General features: G+C 42.6%; 1 protein-coding gene across 4 annotated transcripts in view; it reads right to left on the bottom strand.

Moving 5' to 3' along the window:
• Window positions 1–11950, bottom strand: part of LOC102455503 (triple QxxK/R motif-containing protein) — a 98802-nt gene extending 86852 nt beyond the window's left edge. The window contains exon 1 of one of the 4 annotated variants that reach the window (XM_075920391.1): window positions 11821–11950. The gene's annotated coding sequence lies outside the window, so the exon portion shown is untranslated. Of the gene's footprint in view, window positions 1–10262; window positions 11050–11073; window positions 11530–11820 lie in introns of those variants that run through there. The other 3 variants (XM_075920390.1, XM_075920387.1, XM_075920392.1) reach the window with 3 other exon arrangements.
• Window positions 11951–23399: the final 11449 nt, after the last annotated feature.

The following is a 23399-nucleotide window of genomic DNA, read 5'->3' as shown; positions in this document are numbered from 1 at the left end:
AGATTGCATTCAAATCATTCTAAGGGGATTACATAACTGTGAAGTAGTATCCTTAGCCCTGGTCTGCACGAGGGAGTTACAATAGGCCCCCAAGATGCAACCCCCTCCCCCACTTACAATCATTTTTGTAAGTGAAGAAGGGGCCAGAAACCCCCAAGTTACACCCTCGGCCCGCATTTACAACAGCGCACGACACCTGCGGGTTAGAGTTACGACGCCCCTGATTAGTGACGCTTCCTCCAAAACGAATCACGTTGCAAGTCGGGGGCCTCCTGTATTTCAAAATAACTCCCATTATTTCGAATTAACAAGCAGAGCTTCCACACGGCCAAGCTGGTTATTTTGAAATAACAACTCCCGTTTTCCTTCGGGAATAAGCTTATTTCAAAATAGCGATTTTGGGAGTTATTTCAAAATAAGTTATTTCAAAATAATTTCCTAATATAGACATGCCCTTTAGTTCACACCAGCAGCATCCACAGACAGAAGGAAATGATTGATTTTTCCCTTATTATATAAAAATGAACAGCAAGATTTAGTGACAGAAGTTATGCGGGTAACAGACTCAAAATGACTAGGTGGTTGCAAAACAGAGACAGGAAGACTGTTGGTATTCCCACAGTAAGACAAGGAAATAGGCACTGCCATTGTTACCAAAATTGAGTGCGAGTTTACCATGAAAAATCCAGGTGTTGGGAGAGGGAGTCAGAGATGCAAACTGTATTAGAAAAGGGGAGGTCACAAGTGAAGAAGTAGATCTGTGAATGACCAGGCTATAACAGGTGTTGAAGCTACATAATGGCAGGAGGTACTTCAGGGTGTGTTTAAACTACACCCCTCTGTCGGCAGAGGGATGTAAATTAAACATATCAAAAGTGCAAATGAAGCAGGGATTTAAATATCGAAATGGGCCTTTTCGAAAAATAACAGTTTAGAGGGGGCATTTTCGACAGAAATGCCTCCTTTTGAAAGATCCTTTACTCCTCATTTTTTGAGGAGTACAGGATCTTTCGAAACGGGCATTTCTGTCGAAAATGCCCCCTCTAAACTGCCGGGGGGGGGGTTCCGAAAAGCCCAGTTTCCAGAAAAAGCGGCGGCCGCCATTATGCAAATGAAGCACGGGATATTTAAATTCCCACTTTATTTGCACTTTTGATACATCTAATTTACATCCCTCTGCCAGCAGAGGGGTGTAGTTTAGACGTACCCTCAGAGACAAAATATCAAGAGAGGACTATGATAAACTAACAAAGAATGAGAGAAAGGAGGTGGAGGAAAAGTCACTAGTCAGATGCGTAGGCAGGGGCGGAAGAGGTAAAATGCAAATGACAGTTTAACTTTTTGAAGAACTATGAAGAAAAGTTCATTTATGTCAATACACTGAATATTCTTCCAGCTCCCAGCTATTTCATGGCAGTTATGGTGTCTGAGCACCTGACAAGAGACTGATAGATTTGCTGTAGATGCACTGAGCTTTTTCGTATAACAGAAACATACTATTCCTTAGCCTTGAAAATGACATAGGGAAATGGTGCAAATTCTATACAGTCCTTCTATGGTCAAGACACAGAATTTAACATGATTGTCCAATACACATTTTCCGTGTACAGTAAGTGGCAGAATGCAAGTGCCTTGAATTCTTGACTCCATTATTTTGTTCTGCATATATGGTTATGTTTTAGTGCTGTACCCAAATTTAGATCATAATTACAATGGGTATATATAAACTCACAGAAAGACAAACAGGCTTGCTTTACATGTACAACTGAAAGACTTCATCCAAAATCTTGGCTTTGTAAATCATTTCAGGTCTAGTCTATTCAAGCCATAAAAGATATTAGCAAGTGCACTGGGATCTTTTGTATGAAGTTATTATGCTCTGTTACGCTAACAGGTTATTAATATTATTTAATCTCATGGAGTACTTTAAAAAGGCTACTTCCATTTTAAATTGAATTTTCATCTTTACCTATAATGGCTACACACTGATTTTCCAGATATTCTTACCTGGCCTGGTGATTTTGGCATTGCTTTCCTAATTAGATAACAAAATATATTGATGCATATTTCTCAATAAATAGGTGACAAGTAGTTACAGAAATTGGAGGATGCAGGGTTCACTTTTCCTTCTGCAGATTACAGAAAGTTCTGTTCATAATAATTACCTTTGAATAGTACGCAACAGCCCCTTCTCCTACAATGTGAATACATTACAATGAAGGCCAAATCCTCAGATGACGAAAATCTGGATAGTTCTGTTGAAGTCATGCCAATTCACATTAGCCAAGGATCTGGTCCTTGGATTTGGATCACACAAAAGATAGAGAGCGTATATACACATTATAGCAGCAACTTCCATTACACATTCACACATTTTTAGAGGCACATGCATAGCAGGTCTCCTTATTAAGTGTTAGAAAGAAATTACTAACCTATCAGCCTTCTCATCCTGTTCACATTGAGAACCCCTCATGTACATTTCAAAGACTTAGGCAATGGAGGGAGCACAGGGCCAGCAGGGGAATCCCCCGCTGGTCCCGCCCTCCCTTCTGCTTTTGAAATGCTGGGGCTCTTGTATATTTCAAAAGCTGAGGTCCTGTAGGGAATGCGGGGCCAAAGGGGTCCCCTGCTGGTCCCATGCTCCCTGTGGGGCTTCCGCTTTTGAACTGTATGGCAGTGTTCTTGCTACAGTTCAAAGGCAGAGGTGCCCTTAAAGACAAATTGAATAATCGATGGAAATCCCATCAACTATTCGATTAGTTAATTAATCTAAATTTAACATCCCTAATAGGGATCCCTTTGCAATATATTAAAATTTCATGGACCATTCCTTCCCACCTCTCCCCCCCCCCCCCCCCCCCCCCCCGAGGGAGGGGAAAAAAGGAAAAGAAAGGATCAGAAGGATCCTTCTTTTTGGCTTTCCACTGATGCCCTGAAGTACCGTTGAAGACCACCAGGAGTCTGCAGCCCACAGGTTGGGAACCACTGATTTACAGGAATACTACATTATATCCTACACTATAGCCTAATTACATGATCACGTACTATTTTTTCCACAGCAATCATTCATCATATAGTGCACAGAATGGGTGGTGTTTGCTGAATGTACAGCAATTCAGTATTTTGTTTTCTCTTCTTTGTCTGACCTAGGCTTATTTTACTATATGTGTTCAAACCCTGCTCTGAAGGCAGCAATATAAATGTTGTTGTGGGGTTTTCTCTGGTGCTCATTACTTTAATATCAGAGTGCTTCACAAACATTAATTGATTTTCATAATACCACAACGATGTGAAGGGATGGTAATATTCCCATTTTACAGATGGAGATCTGAGGTATAAAGAGATTAATATCAGAAGTGTCAACTAATTTTGGTTGCCTAATTTGAGATACCTACACCCTGACTCTGGAGAACAGTGGGAATTCAAATGTTTAAAGCACAGTTCCCTATTACTTCAGTTACAGCTGCAAGTGCAGAACACTTCTGCAAATCAGATCCCCCAGCACCCAGAAAATGAACACCACATTTAGCAGCCAATTGTGAAAAATGTGGTTTGAGATTTGCCTAGCAAAATACTGAGACTCTATGGCAAAGGCAAGGATAAAGCCAATTCTCCAGGGCAACATTTAATATTCAATTAAACATTAGACTATTCTCTCTCTTCCTGCAGTCCCTGCCTCATTCACTACACAACTTCCAATTTTTGCCACACAAGGAACATGTCCCACAAATAATAGCCTCTTTCATTACATAAATCTGATAAATTCTCAGTGGTATATCCAATAACAATGAGTAAGCTAACGGTCCTGTGGAAAAATAGCATGTGATCATAATTTTAAAATGTATCATAATATATACTCACAAGGGGGCTAAATTAAGTTTGCACAAACAATCTGGCATTTTGTAATATTGTGAGTTTTTCATTATGCAACCGAGCATTCTTTCAATTAAGGAAATTACATCCAAAAAGCTACGTTTTTAAAGAAGCAAACTGCAAAAACAAACTGCATCATGAGGCATCATATTCATAAACACGTAGGTCATCAGAACTTTTTGATCCACTATACCACCTCTAACCTTTCAGACATCATAACCAACAGCAGCAGTAGTAGTAAACTATCAGATTCTACAGACATTCCGAGGGATGAAATGGACAATTTGCCAGTGGGATTCAAAGCATGGAAGTATTAGAGGTTCTCATCACAATAGATAAGATTTTTTTAACATTGGTAAAGCAAAATATTTTTCCCTGATCATGTTCTCAGAAAAAAACAGAAGAACAGCCATACTTGGTTAGACCAATGGTCCATCTAGCCAACTATCCTTTCTTCTGACAGCGACCAATGCCAGATGCCCCACAGGCAGTGAACAGAATAGGTAATCATCAAGTGATTCCTCTCCAGTCATCCATTTCCAGCCTCTGCCTGATCCCTCTCCAGTCATCCATTCCTGCCCATCCTGATAATAGCCATTGATGGACCTAACCTCCATTAATTTGTCTACTTGTGTGCTGTGTGAAGAAAAACTTCCATTTGCTTGTTTTAAACCTGCTACCTATTAATTTCATTTGGTGACCCCTAGTTCTTAAGTTATGGGAACCAGTAAATAACTTTTCCTTATTCACATTTTCCACGCCAGTCATTATTTTAAAGACCGCTATCATATTTCCCCTTACTCTCCTTTTTCCTAAAATGAAAAGCCCCAGTCTTTTTACTCTCTCTTCATACGGCACCTGTTTTAAATCCTTAATAATTTTTGTTGCCCTTTTCTGAACCTTTTCCAATGGCAATATATCTTTTTTGAGATGAGGTGACCACAGCTGTATGCAGTATTCAAGATGTGGGTGTACCATGGATTTATATAGAGGCAATAAGATATTTTTTGTCTTATTCTCTATCCCTTTTTAAATTCGGGATGTTAGTATCTGGTCGACTAACCGATCAGCTGGAGCTTATCAATTAGTACTATCGACTAGTCGCTTCCCCGCAGCTGACGCTCTGCATTGTAAAGCCCAAGGAAGCTGGCACGCGAAGGTGCTAGCTCGGTCCTTGCTCCATGGGTCTCTCTTAATTCATCAGAACACACACCCACACACCTGCTGCTCTGCATTGTAAAGCCCAGGGAAGCCGGCTTGCATAAGCACTGGCTCGGCCCCTGCTCCATGGCTCTTTTTTCCCATGGCAGCTGGATGTGTGAGGTCTATTGAATGAAAAAAGACCTGTGGAACAGGGGCCATGATAGTGCCTTCTTGCACCGGCTTCCCTGGGATGTTGTTACCTACCAGCCCTGTGCTCTTGGGGAGCCAAGAAGTGACATTCATGGAAAACCATCTTCCTCTTCCCCTATGCCTCTGCTAGAATCAGACAAAGCAAGGAAAAGGCCGGGGAAGGCACACCTAAACTAATTAAGGAAACACCCCAGCCTCATCTGCACTGAAGATAGAACAGAAGGACATCTCATTAGCATACAGAATGGAGACCAGCTCTTCCAAAGCAGGAACCACACTGCACTATGGGATACCAAAAGCAGAGAAGCACTGCCTGATGGGAAATCTCTGCTCCAGATGCTAATGAACCCAGGCCTGCTCACACCCAAATTAGTCATTATCAGACCAATTCTAGTAATGATCCTACTGGCATCCCAAATACTGAAACTGCCTAGTTGCATTTGTGGGCTCCTTCAAGGAACATCACCCATAACTAGGGGTGATCAGTCTCTATTGTCTCACCACTGTTTACCCATAAAAAAATCCAGAATTCTTTTTGAACTATTGTCCTATCCCTATAAAAACTCCTACCCTTGCCCAAGAAAAACTGTTCTGATACCTGGATTTAAACTGCATCAGTTCCATTGAGACTTCGTCATCTCCTGTCTGATCATGCTGGGGACTCTGCTCATCTCCTGCCCTCTGGACCCTGGGCTACCATCACCATCTGGGAAACCCAATCAGTGCAAGCTCCATGATATGGTGCTGTCTCTCTCTCTTCCCCCGCCCTCTCCCCCCCCCACACCTCTCTCTAAGCATAACCTCATGACTCATCCCTATGTAAACTGTTATATGGTTAGCTAGGCCTAACATTTGTAATCAGTTTCAATTTAGATTTCATATTGTAACTGTTTTGTGTGTCTGGCTCCCTATATATATATATATATATTCACTACCCAGAAATAAATAACTTTCATTGTTCAGCTGGTTGCTTCTCTCTCTTTCTTTCTCTTTCGCTCACTCTTCCTCAAGGAGTATTGTTTTGGCTTCCCCATTTGCCTAGATCCATATCCTCCTTTAATGCAAGGCACTCTAGTTCACCCACTGTATTATTTAGAATGTTAGCATTTGTGTATAAACACCTTTAAAAATTGACAATATTTTTCTGTCTGCCACTTCCTGATGTGTTTTTTATTTTATTATTTCTCATCTGATTTTACTCATATTTTATCATTTTTCATCCTCTCCGCCTTACTAGAACATAGAGAATCTCCATTAATAGACCCGCCCCTAAGAGATGTTTCTGTTCACTATATGTGCTCCTCCGCACCTTTTGGCTTTCCGCCAGCCGTTAGTTTAAAAACTGCTCTACTAGCTTTTTAATATTAAATGCCAGCAGTCTGGTTCCATTTTGGTTTAGATGGAGCCCATCCTTCCTGTATAGGAAGTTTTCCCAGTCCTAATAAATCTGAACTCCTCTTCCCTACACCATCATCTTATCCATGCATTAAGACTCTGAAGTTCTGCCTGCTTACCTGACCCTTCGTGGGGACCTGGAAGCATTTCAGAGAATGCTATCATAGAGGTCCTGGATTTCAATCTCTTGCCTACCAGCCTAAATTTGACCTCCAGAATCTCTCTCCTACCCTTCTTTATATCACTGGTATCTACATGTATCACGACCACCACCTCCTACCCAGCACTACACATAAGTCTAGCTAAATGTCTCGAGAGACCTGCAACCTTTGCACCAGGCAGGCAAATTACCATACAGTTCTCCTGGTCATCACAAACGCAGCTGTCTATGTTTCTAATGATTGAATCCCTCATTACTAACACCTGCCTTTTCCTAATGACTGGAGTTCCCTCCGCTAGAGAGGTATCCTCAGTCAAGAGATATCCTTAACATCATCTGGAAGGATGATGAAGTCTTACTACTAGTAGTCATCATCAGTAACAGCAGTCTGGAACACACATGCAGCATGAAAAAATTCAGTCTGAGCAAGAAAAGCTTAGCAACTGAAAACAGGGTCTGACAATTGGAAGAGTAAGGCAACCTTAACAACAGGTGACAGTATCAAATCAACCTATAATGAATGTACTGTTAAAGTTGAGATTTCAAGGGTCAGAAAATTAAATCTGCCTACTGGTTATATAATTTCCTGATTCTGTCATACACACCACCTGAAAGGAACATCTCTGTTTTCTAAGTAAATATCACTGTTACATAGTTACTCTTCAGAATAGAGCTGCACTTTAAAGGTGAGATTTGAATAGAGATGTAGATATGCAGTATACTTAACATTGAAATGTCACCATCTCTGAGATGGAATGTAGCAGCAGTTTATAAACAAAGAGCATTTAAAACAGGAAGTGAAGAATAATGTGAAACTGTAGTGGAAGTTAACAGCGTGACACAGAGTGAAGTTAACAGGACTACTCAAAACAAGAAATTAACTATGACTATGAGAGACAATTACCATGGGCCTAGTTATCTCTATTTTCTTTATACCAAATACCACAATCTGAGAGAAATCTATTGAAAACTGGAAATTTTCTACACTTTCCACCAGATCAGTTTTCCTGCTATATTAAAAACTGAACTAAGAGAGTAATATTTGGACAATCCAGAATGTACAAGCTATTTGTTTTTTTAATTGATTTCAATGGAATTATACCAGGATTTTGCCCATTTGTTAGAAGACATAAACCCACTGATAGCACTTCCTAAAGCTGACATCAATTTGGCCTATATAAAAGACAATGCCTTTCTTGTATACATTATTGTCCTTTCCAGTCCACCTTATAGATCACTCTTCCCACTGCCATTCTCTACATTCATCTGGCACCCACCTGTGCTCTGTCCCTTCTCTCAAACTTTTCACATTTGGTGCAAAAACTCATTGGTATAGCTTCTGCCATCTGGAACAATCTTTCTGTAGTTATTTAATTTGTCTACTCTTCATCTATTTTCTAATATAATGTTATCACTTCTTTTCGGACTATGCCTGTTTATATCCTAACCTCTTTCATTGAACTTAGACACTGCATGATGTTGAATTAATAATTCTGTCACTGTTCTATGTTTGCAATTGCAAGCACAACAGAGCAGGGATCATGTCTTCTCTGTTTGGTATAGCATCAAGAACAAAGTCGACACTCAAATAGATAATTTATTCACATACTATTCTGTGTTTGGCTCTGCAAAGTGTCATGGGATATATAAACTACACAGAATAAAGTTGTATAGTACAACTGGATTGATCGTTAGCTAGGTGAAATCAAGCAAAATAATACTAAAGTGGATTGCTAAACCTACTGCTTAAGGAAATGCAGAAGAAATGCAAAACAAAGAAATTAGCATCCTCCATTTTAAGAACGCCTGGGGTAAATGTTTAGTCAATCCTCTGAATTATAGCGGTAGAGCTACATACAGCTAGTGAAACAAAAGCACCTGGGGTGCCATGACATTTTCTCATGACCCACAAACATAATTCAGACAGAAAGAGTAAAAATGTATCTTTAATCATAGGCAGTTGCAGACAATTTTAGGATACTAAGGCTGCATTCATGTGTGTCCTTCCTAAGAAAGCACATGCTAGGGCTTTTGCTTTTTCTTTCAGCTTCTGCTACAGACCACCTAGGTTTGTCATTACATGAAAAAGTTCCTTTAATTTCATTCTTTGGACTAGGTTTCCATCTCATCTTCAGCATTAGAAAAATACTCACTCATTCACATGTCAAAAGAATATTTCAACACCAAAACTGTATATTAAAGAGCAATAACATGAATTATGTTTCATCTTCTGTACTAATATTACCATGCTGTTTATACAGTTAGTGTATAATACTGCAATGATACATGATATCATCAGTATGGTGATGTGAAAACAGTTTCAATGTCTGTGATTGATAAAATGTGGTATTTAAACACTACAAAAGTTAATCTTTGTAATAATCTTCTGAAAAGTTCTTACATTAATTTAAAACATCAATCACTTTAATATTTAATCATTTGCAGACTTCATTTTAAATGAAGCTATCCATATCACTGAAAACACTTAATTTTTTTATGTTAATGATTGGCTGTATATACTTCATGTAATTCTCTTCTTTTTCTTATTTAGTAATACAGGGAACTTGATAGAAAATGAAACATTATTGGTAGAAAATGAAACATAGAACATGTTCAGACCTGAATTGTGCCAAAACTTATATATTTCTGTGGTTTCACAGTAGAAAACACAATCTTGTTTCTCAGGAATACGTATGTACTGTGATGTATATATGTTGGGTTTTTGTTGTGTTGGTTGCTGCGGGAGAGGGCTTGGGGACAAGGAAAGTTCCCTCCAACTCACTATTTACATGCCACTTTCTTTATACGACTCATTCAGATAACACTTTACATATACTATAAATACAAAACCAGGGCAGTCCTCTCTGGTACTTGCCATTATAATAATCCTTTCCCTAGAAATACTACTATTTGTAACAGTCAGCACCCTAATTTCAATAATAATTCATAAAGGCACTGCAAAATATGCTATTTTAAAAGGTTATTCTCTGTAGGAACTTCTGTTGCATAATAAACATTTTGAGTGGTTAATATGGAAAGATGCCCCAGACAACCAACCAAAAAACTTCCTAATTCCTTTTTAAAGTTTTGCCTTTAAATGAATTGAGGTTCAAAAGCAAAAGCATAGCAGATATACAACACAACATGCTGAAAGAAAACAGTTAATTTTATCCCAAGAATCCACAGATATGTCTCAAGATTAGGGAGACCAGATCTTCACTGAACTATTAAATACAAATAAAGTGAGTGAAATAATATCTTTTGACTCAACTTTTGGTGGTGACTCAAGCTCAATCTAAGTTTGAAAGCTTCTCTCCCTCATCAACAAAAGTTGGTCCAATACAAAAATATTACCTCATCCACCTTGTTTCTCCTATATTCTGGGACCAACACTGCATACTATTTAAATACAGTAAATCCTACAAGCTAGTCAACAATTATGGCCTCAGAAGGCTTTGTGGTATTGAAGATTAGTACACACCTCTTGTAGGGACATGTGCTCAAATACTGCCTTGGATCAACAGTTACTTTGATTCACTCTTCCTCAGCCATAATTCAAAGCTAACAAACAATCTGGCATGTTTTTCTTGAGAAGCTCCAAAATGAAAGAGCAAGAGCTTTAGTTCAGAACTGAGATAATTTGTCAGAGGAGTATGTAGGAATGTGCATGATACATGCCCTCAACTCTAGCTCAAATTATTAGTCTCCTATTTTCATAAGCATTAAATTCACTACATAATTTTTTTTATAAAGATATATGCCTTGCTTCAACAAGTTACAATTTGCCACCAGCAGTTTTGCAAAAAAAAGCTGTGGAGCAGCCAAAAACAATAAATTGTGATAAATGAATTAATGATTTGACGCCTGGTCTGCTCCCATCACAAGCACTTCATGAATAGTAGTATTTAAATACTGGGCTCTATGAAAACATATTTAACTTCTTTCCACCAAAAGATTACCAATTTCAGTAGTATTCTCTGTTTTAAAAAACAAATCTCTCTCAAAGTACTATATCCTTAAAGCACTTTAAATGTTTGAAGTTTTTGGTTTTCCACAGAGATATAGTCATTCAAGAGATTTCAAAGTCTAGTTTTCAGTAGCTTTGTTTCTACTGAGCAGGTTGGCATTAATAAATTAAAAGGCTAATAGAATTCACTATTTGGTAAGGAACAAGGACAGAAGGGGGAAATGGTCATTTCCCAGAAATGTAGACTAACAGTCCCAGCAGAACAATCAGTTGCCAGAGCAAGTGTTGTTCATCTGCCAGTTGCGTTCATATTTAATATACTGACCTGGGGCGGTGTTATATCTCTGAGGGCTCCACGTAGGCACAAACCATGTCCTCCTAGGAGGGTAAATTGTACTGATTCGCGATCAAACGCAACCATGACAACCCCAGCGTCTGCCAAGGAGCGTCTTTGGGAACAAGCCCCCCACTGCCCCGCAGGCCGGGCCTAGCAGGTTTAGCACGGGCAGGTGAAGTGCCTGCGAACGAGCCCTCAGGGGTGGGGTCGGGGGGCAGCTAATCTCTCGCAAGCATCAGCGGCCACGTCGCCACCGCAGCCCGGCCGGGAAGAGCCGCGAGCAGCGCGGACGCCCCGCGCAGGGCAGCGCCCACACCTGCTGCCTGCCTGGGGCCGAGGGTGTGAGCGCAGAGAGCAGGCCGCGGGGCTGGGGTAACACCAGGGGGCGCGCTGCACCCCTAGGCAGCCTCGGCCCGATCTGTTCCCCGCCCCTCCCCCCGCGACTGGTATTGTTTCCGCCAGGCCCTTTCCCGCCCGGAACCAAGATGGCCGCCGCGGCCACAGCACCGCCGCGAGCAGAGAGCCTGGGCCAATCGCGGAGACGAGCGGTTCTGCTCCACCAATGAAGAGAAAGCAAAGGCGCAAGAAGGCGGGTCACCGCGGGTGACGATCCGCTAACGGCGGCGGGAGTCCCCGGGTCGGGTCTCCCCAGGTGAGGCGACAGGCCGGGGGAAGCAGCGTGACAACGGCAGCGGCTCCGTCACCCGCCCCGACGAGTGGGCGGCGGCTCGGTACCTCCTGGGCCGAGCGGGGAAGCTCCGCCTCCTCCGGCCTCCCGTCGTCGCTGCCCAGCCACGGGCGAGCCCAGCCGCCTGCGAGGGGAGCCCCCGGGCCAGCCGCGCCCCCGCCAGCAGACGGAGCTAGACGGGAGGTGCGGGCTCTTGTCTCCCGTTGGGGCTCCCCGGGCTCTCCAGGGTCCTGCCTCTGAACGTGCAGCTGCGCCTTTCCGAGCTCCCTAGAAAACGCGGCCTCTTTGTGCATTAGGTGGGTCAGTGCTCTGCAGTTTCACCTCGTTGTAAAGCACCTTGCCGCTAGCTGCCTGAGCAGCGCTCCTGCCTGCCGCCGGCCGTGCCTGCTTGAGAGGCATCATCGCTGGTTCTTTTAAAATCTAGAAAATCGCTATTTTCATGGCCGTCCAAAAGATTCTTGGTGTCCAGTTAGTTCAAAGTCATCCGTATTTTTCTTTGCCATCAATAAGGACTTTAGCATGCTCCTGGTGGGAGGTATGTGTCTGTAGTATGTGTTCCTAAAAACTGCATAGAACAGAATTACAGCCTCCCCATTTTCCACCCACACACAGGTCAACATAATCAAGATACCTGTTTCATCCAAATGTTAATTGAGATTCTGGCAACACAAATTAGGACTATCATAATTATGCCAGTTACTCTTTTTTTATTGGTATAGTGCAAACTAGGCTTTTGTGCAAGAGCATCCATGGAAGTGGGGATGCTCTTTTGTGCAGGAAAGCTCTGATGGCTATTTTAGCCATAGGGCTTTCTTGCACAAGAAGTCCCTGCTGCGCATCCACGCTGCCCTCTTGCGCAAGAGCTCCTGCGTGAGAGGGCTTACACCTGTTAGCAAAGAGCATAGGTCTTGTGCAAAAAGCCCTATCTTCTGACTCCGTACTATAAATCTTCTTGCACAAGAGCAGGCAGGCAGTGTGGATGCACTGCAGAAGAACAGCCTTTTTTACGGCAAGAACCCACCAGCGTAGACATAGCCAAACAGTCTCTGCTCACCCCATGTTTCCCCACTGCGCTTCAGCCTTTGAAATGGGCTCTTGTTACATTCAAAGGCAGAAGTGGAGCAGTCAGAACCAGGGTATTCCTGTTCATGCCATTTCCCTGCTGTGCCTCTGCCTCTCCTCCCCCTGCCCCCCCAGCAACTGTACTGGGGGAAGCCGTCTTAAAGCAGGTTGCCCCCCCAGCACCGGTTTGTACTTTCTCCGCCCCCCCCCCCCCTTGCTGCCTCTCTCTGATTGAAGCAGCAAGGGAGGGGGAGCAACTAGTCAACTCACTACTCAACTACCCGATAAGCAGGGGTGGTGAGTTGTATGAGTCAGTGGTGCCAAAGGTACCAGAATATTCCTGGCCCCTGGGGCCCTGGTTGAACAAAGTCAGGTCTGGGTCTGGGTCTCTCCTCTGGCTCTGCCTGCTGCCTTTGCACATCCCCTGTGATCCCAAGGTGATTTGAGCCAGGGGGTCCCTGCCTCCACGATTGCCAACACTGTGGGTGCTGCTAATGTGGCTTTCTGCCCATTTTCTCCATATGGCTGTCCACATGGCCCTGGGAGGGAGGTGTGTCACTGCATGCTGCTCCTGTGCTGAAAGCCCTGCAGCTAATGGGAAGCTGCAGGGGCAGTGCCTGCAGGCTACATTGTGTGGGGACCTGCCTAGGAGCTGCTTAGTGTTGCCCCCCTGCACCTGCAAACTCCCTCTAGAGCCTGCATTCCTGCCCATCCCCCAAACTCCCTCCTCCTGGCCCCAAAATCTCTCCCAGAGGTTGCACCCCTCACCCCCTTCTGGATCCCAAACCATGTCCCAGCCCAGAGCCTGCACCCAGACCACCCCTACAACATCCATATTCCAAGACCCCTCATCCTTTCTGTACCTCAACTCCCTCCCAAAGCCTGCACCCAAACTGCATCCCAGGACCTTAGGCAGGTGGTGGGGAAAGGAGTTTTACTGTGGGAAGGGGTGAGGCTCTGGGCACCACCAAAATTTTTACAAATTTGCTCACCGCTAGTCTTTTTCAAACATGCATTTGTTTTGACATAAAGAGCACCCACACTCAGTCTCTGAGCCTATACCAGTTACTCAAAATTACAAAAACAAATGCACAGTTCAGTCAACTCATAATCCAGCTCTACCACTCCTGTACATCGACCTATACTTCAGTCTCTTCCACACAAACAATCAAAAGAACTTTCAATATAAGCACTGTATGCAAATATGGTAGGAAATGGGCTATATTGAAAAATGACATTTTTGATCAATGTTTATATGTTCAGACTCAATGTTCACAATGAGATTCTCTTCTGTCCTTAGAATCTATGACTCTGCTGCTAGTATTAGAAATGAATTTCATAACTTTCATATGTTTAAAATTTTCTCTACAATATTTCTTTACTTGTTTTCCATTTAATATCCTTATCTGATAAAGAACAATGAGTGCACATTTAAAGTAAAAATATTTTAATATTTGAGACTCAGTTAAGCCCAAAAAATGTTTGTGCAATTGCACATTCAAGTACAGTATGTATGTATAGTACATGGGGTCATAGTCAAATATACTGTATGTTTACTTGATTATTAAACACTGAAACAAACAGAAAATAAGCCTGTATAGGTATCTGAAGCCAGATACCTTGTTACACAGTTCTGAGTTATCTGAAATGTTGCTAAACACATTTTGTATGAACAAACAGCTAAATTGTGTTGAACATCAATTTAGCTGCACCTATTTGTGATGCTCATTTTTACCAAGTCTTATTTTTTCCCATTGTAAACAAACCTTTTGTGTTCCCAGCAACTTCAAAATAAAAGTTTGCTTTTATCTTACTATATCTATGTTATATCTCCATTGGGAGGAACTTACGTTACCCATTGACAGTTTTTTCATCTTCAGTTTTTTCTTCTTTATATTGTCTCTATTCTTCAAATTTTGTTTGGTGAAACAGGAGCTTATAATATTAAAATATTTAAGATTTTTGGATGAGAAGAATAGCGTGAGTCTTCCAATATATTTTATACGTCATGCAGGCTGGTGGGAATCTGTGTGTCCAGGATCAACAGAAGTGGTCCCTATTCTGTCTCTTTAACATTTAACGGACAACATTTTTGAAAACGTATTCTGCACTGATACCATATCAGTATTAATCTATAAAAAGGCAAGAATACTGTCACTGAGGCTACGTCTAGACGACAAGCCTTTTTCAAAAGAATCTTTCGAAAAAGCCTCTTTCAAAAGAGAGTGTCTAGACTGCAACGTTTTGTTTGTTTGGTTTTTTTTGAAAAAGCAAGCCGCTTTTTCGAAAGAGAGAACCCAGACAGTCTGGATGCTCTCTTTCAAAAAAGCCCTGTTTGCATTCAAGAACACCTTTTTTCAAAAGAGCACTTTTGAAAAAAGGTGTTCTTCCTCATAAAACGAGGTTTACCTCTGTCAAAAAATCCGCTGGGTTCTTTCTGTTTAATTTTTAAAGAACTTGGCAGCAGTCTAGATGCAGGGGAAGTTTTTTTGAAAAAAGGCCACTTTTTTCAAAAAACCTCTGGAGTCTAGACGCACCCGGAGGGTGCATCTCCACTGCAGGCTAAAGTCAATTTAAGATACGCAACTTCAGCTACACTCTTCCTTTGACTTCCCTTACTCCTCGTGAAATGAGGGTTACAGAAGTGAGATTAAGAAGCCCATGATTTTGAAATTATTTCAAAATCATGGGCTTGCTGTGTAGACACGCACTCTGTTCTTTCAAAATAACATGATTTATTTTGAAATAAGAGTGCAGTGTAGAGCGAGCCTGAGTTTCACAGCAAACAACAGTTTTGATGCCACACACAAGAATAGCTTTTAAATTTGCAGATTTGTTACTGAAGAAATCTATAATTTGTGCTTCATCCCAGAAAACTGTCGTAGGTCAGATCTATTTTAAAACACACACTTTCAATCCTGATTAGGAATAAGATAAAGTACCAGCAGGGTGATATTCTACTACTAAAAAATGCATGTGTTATCCTAACTCCCTAACAGCATAATTACCATCACTGTTTAAATCCTTGTGCTTTTTTACTTTTGTTTCTAAGAGTAGGTTGGCTGTGCAGGACTTGCTATTTTAGTGATGATGAAAAATTCTATATTGATACCCCTAGAAACTGAAATCTTATATCTTATACGTATAACATGGACAGTGTAGACAATTAGAGAACAAGTTTCTCTACCCCACCCCAATCCGCCAATGCTTCTCATCCCTGATCTGGAGGGTAAAGGTAATTCAGACGCTGTACCCTTTTATTTCCTATCCCCATCTCAGAGTCCCAACAGGATGACAGTCGTGATAGATGATGGTTTTGTGACATGAACACCTGTCTATTGGGAGCTATACAGGGACAATTCATTTCACACAGGCCACTGAAAACCATCAGATGGTAATGACTTTCAGTCACTATTGACCTGGGCCAATTTGAATTGGTGATCTAGGGGTGAAAGGCTCCATTTTCCATTACCAGTTTTCTGAGCCATCAAGTCTACTCCATTCCACCCCCACTACTTCTGTACTGATATACTTTATAGCATTTTTCTAAATGCTGTAGTCCATACAGATGTCTGATGTCATTTGTTGATATAGTCAATCAGTGCTACATTAAATGTTACCTTTCAGTTTACTCTTAATTGTATAAAGTATATGTGGTGGTTTCATTATTTATATTACTGTGCATTAAATTATGCATTCCAGATTAAAAGAATAAAAGGCTTGTTTACATTATTATTACTGCTCTGGCATCAACTTTTGGATTTCTGTGTAGAGAAATTAATCTCCTTTCAGAGGGAGGATATGAGGAATGACAAGCACTAGCTCCTGCTGCCTCTGGGACATAATTATGCTCACAAACAAAAAAATGGAAAAATCATAAGCTCAACACAGTTGAGACTCTTGAAAGTTTCATCTCAGCATGAAGCTATGTTTTAATTATTATTTTTGTCTGCATTGTTCAGCTTGTCACTGCACCAACTAGAATAAGTGCTTATCCTAGTTAATTCTTCATGAGGCTTATGTCACTGGAAGATGCTTTTAATTTATTTTCTCCCACCCCCTCCCACATATAAGCCAACACTGACAAAAAGGTTATCTATAAACATTAAACAAGCGGTCTTATTGCTTTAAATTCCCATTGACTTCATTTGACTTTGGGTAGGGGAAAAAGTATGCTGTGGATTCTTGTTTAGTAGAATTTACAAATTAAACTTTCTGTTCTATTGTATTATGTTTTTAGTAGAGTGGGGAAGTTTTGTTTTTATCCACTGAGTTTAGACTCTACTTTGAGTCAATTTTTAGAGTGCTGCTTACATATTTACTGATTTCCCCCATGTGATACTTTTCTTCTGTGCAATCTTGGGAATTCTAAGGCTCTTTCTATGAGAACTTCTCTAATTAATGACACCTAAATAATATTACAATGTATACTGTATGACAGGGTTATATCTAGTACATTAACTTAGATAATGCCTGTGACATATTTGGAAAAACTGAAATTATATTCTATGTGGTAACTTGTGCTAATATTGCAAAAGAAATAAAATATAAGAAAAAATGAAAACCTACATTACTTGTCATTTAATATGAGCTCAGTTTGATTTATTGTTTCAAAAATCTGTTACAGTTGTTAAGTGGCATGATCAGTTACCTATTACAACATTTAAAAAAACAAGGTTCAAAATCCTAGTTCCAAAACAATCAATGAAAGTTTTGCTATAGATTTCTTTGGGGCCAGATTTCACCTTAGGTACTAAAAATCAAGAAAAATAAATAGTTAAAAATATCTTGTGCACATTTATCTAACTCCAGGTTTTCTCTAGATCCTGTCAACACACTAACACATTTTTATCAAATATAAAGAAATATTTAATCACAACATAATTGTAGCTCAAACCCATCAATTGTTGTAAGTTGTTCAATACTCTTAATTTTATTTCTGTATCAAAACATTTGCTTTTAAAGATTGCTCTAAAAAGAAAAATATCAGTTATATTTACACACAGACAAAAACTATGTTAAAAGAATACTAGGTGCACTGAAAAATTAGAAAATTCTAGATTTTAGATTTCATGTACAATCTGAAGTCAGCCCCCTTGTATATATGCATTATGAAATATTAGTCACATGGCCACATACTATTTTTTCCACTAGACTAGTGTTTCTGAAAGTGCTCCACGAAACCACTTTGAGAAACACATTAACTGGCCACCCTGGTTTGTTTATTTACTGGTGCCGTAGCCACGGAGCCTCGCAGCTCCCATTGGTTCCATTTCGCTCTTTGCAGTCAAGTAGAGCAAAGAGAAGTGGTGGCCTGGCCAATGCTGCTTCCCATGGTTCCTTCTGGATGCAAAGAGCGAAACTGAGCCAATGGGAGCCGTGAGGCTATGTGGCTGCAGCACCAGTAAATAAACAAACTGGGGCAGCCAGTTAATGTGTTTCTCAAAGTGGTTTCAAGAAGCACTTTTAGAAACACTGCACTAGACCACCTCTTCATTCAGTACACAGCTCATTAAATAAGCATTTATTCAATATTTTGTTTTATTTTCATTTTTCAGTGTGTTGCTCTCATGCCTTATTTACGGTGTACTGTTCAAACCTTGGTCTGAAAACAGATTAATATACTTATCTTTTCCAAGGCACTCATCATTAGTCTCTGAATGCTTCACAAAGATCAATATATCTTAACAACTTGAGGGAAGGGATTGAGAGCTGAGGCATTGAGAGAATAAAGTCAAAAGTTTTCACTAATTTTCAGTGCCCAATCTGAGATGACTAGTACCTGATTTTTCAGAGTATTGAGTGTATACAGTACTTAAAGTTTAAAGCACAGTTCTCATTGACTTCATTTGCCACTGTGAGTACTCAACATTTTTGCAAGTGAGATTTGAGGGTATCAAGCTAGGCACCCAGAGAAAACACGAAGGCTGCGTCTAGATTGGCATGATTTTCTGGAAATGCTTTTAACGGAAAAGTTTTCCGTTAAAAGCATTTGCGGAACAGAGCGTCTAGATTGGCACGGCCGCTTTTCCGCAAAAGCACTTTTTGCAGAAAAGCGTCCGTGCCAATGTAGATGCGCTTTTCCGCAAAAAAGCCCCGATCACCATTTTCGCAATCGGGGCTTTTTTGTGGAAAACAAATCTGAGCTGTCTACACTGGCCCTTTTGCACAAAAGCTTTGCGCAAAAGAGACTTTTGCCCGAACGGGAGCAGCATAGTATTTCCGCAAGAAGCACTGATTTCTTACAGTAGGAAGTCAGTGCTTTTGCGGAAATTCTAGCGGCCAGTGTAGACAGCTGGCAAGTTTTTCCGGAAAAGCGGCTGATTTTCCGGAAAAACTGGCCAATCTAGACACAGCCAATTAGTAACCTATGAAAAGTTTGCTTTAATCAGCATGCCTAGTATCACAGAAGAAATCTGGCAGAAACTGAGAGAGAATCACATTCTCCGGTAAGGGATGTGAAAGTGTAACCATGTAGACGGTTGCACACAGGCTCCCAATATACGCAGGAAGCTGCTTGCACACTCGCTCCCTGTGTGTAATTGCTGAATGTTTCAGCAGTTACACAATTAATTAATTAAACGCATTTACATCCCTGTTCTTCAAGGCGGCATTCAACTGCCTTAACCACCAATTTGTCCTTTCTCTTCCTGAAGTCCACTACCTCATTCAATACCCACTTTCAATCTCCTGCAACAAATAAGGACAGCGTCCCTCAGACAACATCTCTCTTCACAATCCCCCTACACAATCTGATTTATCCTATATTTGTCCCTTCATGTCAGGCTCAGAGGCAGAGCCCTGCACAGATACAAAATTTGCATCCATTCTGCAAACAGATCATCACAGAGACAGATTAAGATTTATTGAGTCTGTTACACAATGAACTTTTGGGTATCCCATAACTACCTTGCCATAAGGCCCAGCTCCCTTCTCCTTTCTCCTGATGCCCTGCTCCTTGCCCAGACCAGAAGCTGGTGCTGGGCAAGGATAAGAGCTATGGCAGCTGCCCAGGGAGACAGGTTGCTGTCCAAGAGTGCCAGAGTTTTTGTAAATGATGGGTCAAGATCAAAGTGGATGGGATATCCTTTCCCCCAACCACACTCATTGCCTCAAGCTCCCTTCCAGTCTGGAGAGGGGGAAGAGGAGGAGCATGGGACAAGGCCGCAGTTCTGGTGCTCCCAGAGCCCCTAAATTGGTCAGGGCCTGTGGGCCTGGGCTCCCTGGGTCTATGCATTAATCCACCACCAGGTCAGTGGATACAAAGCAGAGATCAACAGATTTGCAGGACTCTGTTCAAAAGAAGGCCACTAATTTGCTGTATCAGGCAACAAACAGAAGTTAATTAGTGTCTGGCCTAAGCTTCCTAACTAGGGCAGAGAGTAATCTCAGTCTGGGCTCTGACCTACTGGGCAGGGCAAGACAATGAGGAGTCTTTGGGCTCAAGTCTACTCAGTAGGGGTATGTCTACACTATAGTGTTATTTTGAAATAGCTTATTTTGAAATAACGCATCTACACAAAAATGCATTTTGAAATAGTGTTTTGCTATTTCAAAATAGCGCATCCACACTGAGTGCACTGTGAATCGCATTTAAGGCTGGCCTGAGCCAGTTCCGGCAGGGCACCAGGTCAGGACTTACCTTCTGTGGCTGCTGCCTGAGGCTAACTGAGGTCTGTGCTTAAAGGGTCTCCCCACCCCCAGACAGCCGGTTCTCAGGTTTCCCTGCTTGCTTGTCTACCTTGATGTCAAATAAAATGCATGTTTTTTCACAAACACTAACAGTCTTTATTTAATAAAATGGGGGAGGGGAGAGGAAACTTTGGGGAAACTGGGGAAAGGCGGTGGGAGAGGGGAAGGGGAAACCTGGGAGGAGGGAGCTGGAAGGGGGAAGCAAGGGGAAGAAGGGGGAGGGGAATCTCAGTGGTGGAGGTCTCGCCAGGCCAACTATCTCCCAGCATAGTGGATGCAGGGCCTCTGCATCCCCGGGGGAATGAGGAGGAGAGTGTGGAGGGAGAAGCAGGAGGGGGAGTGGTAGCTGGGGAGGCAGCAGGCACTGGAACAGCAGAAGGCAGCATACTCTGCACCAGGGCCTGCAGGTTTTGGCAGATGGCACGGCCCTGGGCAAGCTGCTCCTGCCAGAGCTGCAGGTCTTCTTGCACCCAGTTCTGGAGGGTGCAGTGCAGGGTTCACAGTACCCCCAGGTGCTGCTGTTGGTACCCCTGCACTGTTGGGTGGACCTGCGGAGCCCTCGGGTGCAGGAGCATGTCCTGGGCGGGGTGGTATGCCCTACATGCGCAGCTAGTACAGCTGTGGAGAAACAAGAGAAGTGGTTAGTTCTTCCTGGGGACACAGTGGGTATGTCTAGACTGCATCCCTCTGTCGGCAGAGGGATGCAGATTAGGCAGGTCGACATTGCAAATGAGGCAGGGATTTAAATATCCCGTGCCTAATTTGCATAAAAATGGCCACAGCGTTTTGCCGACTCAGCACTTTGTCAGCAAAAAGTGGCAATCTAGAGGGGGATCTGTCGAGAAAGAAAGCCTTTTTCAACAGCTCCCTTATGCCTCCTGCAAGGAGGCTTATAGGATCTGTCGAAAAAGGCTTTCTTTCTCCACAGATCCCCCTCTAGACTTCCGCTTTTGCAGACAAAGTGCTGAGTCGGCAAAACACTGTGGCCATTTTTATGCAAATTAGGCACGGGATATTTAAATCCCTGCCTCATTTGCAATGTCGACCTGCCTAATCTGCATCCCTCTGCCGACAGAGGGATGCAGTCTAGACATACCCACTGAGTGAAGCCCAGCTCCCCTTTGCCAGGCGAGGATGACCGTGCCCTGCACCATCAAAGCCGATGTGCTTGCACGGAGGCCATGTTCGGAATGTCCTACTATCCCCAGGAGTAGGAGCTGCCCCGGGACCGCACCCATGCCCCTGTGGTATATATAGTGTGGGTGGGAGGGAGATGTCCCCTGCCTCTGTGTAGAGTGGCCTTGTGGAGGAAGGACGTCCTGCTATGTCCCACCCCGGAGCCAGAAGAATGTCATGCCTCTTCACACACGCATGTGGCTAACAGGGTAAGGCTCCTGTGTAGCAGTCAGCTGGGGCCACATGCCCAGGGGTGGCATGGCACATGCTCGCACATGCACAGGTTGCTGTGTGATCCGTGGACAGGAAGGCTAATGCCCGCAATCCCTGGTTTCTGTCTCCCACCCCCACCCCCTGTGGCCAGACAGCCTGCCTCCATATCATCCATCTTATTTGCCTTCCTGAAGCATACAGGACAGAGAAGGAGCAATAATATCAGCATAGTCTATGCTGGCTCATCTGATCCTGAGAAGCTGAAACACAGATATGTGGATAGAGAGCAGCTAAGTCAATAAGCTGGCCTCGAGGCTGCGGCTGGCACCTATGTTGATTCGAACACACAGTCCCAGGAAGAGGAATTTCCCACTGAGAAAACAATGTCCTGTACTTCAAAATTTAATCACCTCAATTCTCTCTTACAAGTGTAAATTAAGTTCACAACTCCCTTGTAAGAACTGGTCTCACAGCAGACAGACCAGCATCAATTGGCATGACAGATAAGAAAGAGAAATACGTGACCCCATGATTATATAAGATGGGCCCAGCACACACTCACTTTGAGTGTCATTCTACCCTCTACCTGCTGGTCGGGTTAGGTGTTTGACCTCCCGAGGTTCTATGGGGACGCCCACCTCGTATTTTCGTCTTTCCTAGGAATTGAGGGACCGGCCCTGGCCTGACATGCTGGAGTCGAGAGGCACAGAAGGGGGTAAAAATGGTACCTGGATGTGGTCCTCTGTCTTAAGTGTACACATAGCAAGAGTAAGCTGTTACTTGGTACCATTATTTCTATTTTTCTATCTTTATCTTCTTTGTAACCATTTTAAGACCTATATTTTGCTAATAGTTAAGAAATAGAACAATAGCCATTGCAACCATATGATTTATAAGCTTCCTCAATAAACCTGTAACTGTTTAAGCTTTAACCTGCCTCCTTCAGTTGCTGTAACAGAACCAAGCACAATTTAAAAGAACTTCAGCCGGTCTAAAGGGACAGTTATAGGAAGAGCTTGGGCGTTTGGATCTGTGTCACTCCCAGGTGACAGGACCCACTGGGGCATCTTTCAGTCTTTCCTCAAGGCTGCCCGCTGCGAAGGAATTATGAAATTCTAGCAGCTGAAATCTAAGATGTAATAAGCTCTTCCTATATAATGGGGCGTCTGTTGGCCTGCTGGCCACCCTCTGCGATGGGACCCCGGTCCTAGCAGTAAAGGCACGGACGTTAAACCTTTTCTCGGAAACATACACACACACACTGCCCTGACCGTCGGCTGACACCCCCGCGTAAAGAGACAGTGATGGCACTCACCTGTTGTTGCCTCCTTGGCCTCGGATGACACTGGGGACACATCCAATGGGGTGGCTCGAGGGTCCTGGCTGCTCAGTACAATCCGTCTGGTCTGCTGAGGTGCCTGGCTCTCCTCCTCCTCTTTCTCCATGCCCTAGTCAGAGCCCTCTGCTCCACGCTTGACGACCA

This window comes from Pelodiscus sinensis, chromosome 2 (genome assembly GCF_049634645.1).
Source record: "Pelodiscus sinensis isolate JC-2024 chromosome 2, ASM4963464v1, whole genome shotgun sequence".
Taxonomy (NCBI): Eukaryota; Metazoa; Chordata; order Testudines; family Trionychidae; genus Pelodiscus; species Pelodiscus sinensis.
This window is presented reverse-complemented; position numbering and strand designations above follow the sequence as displayed.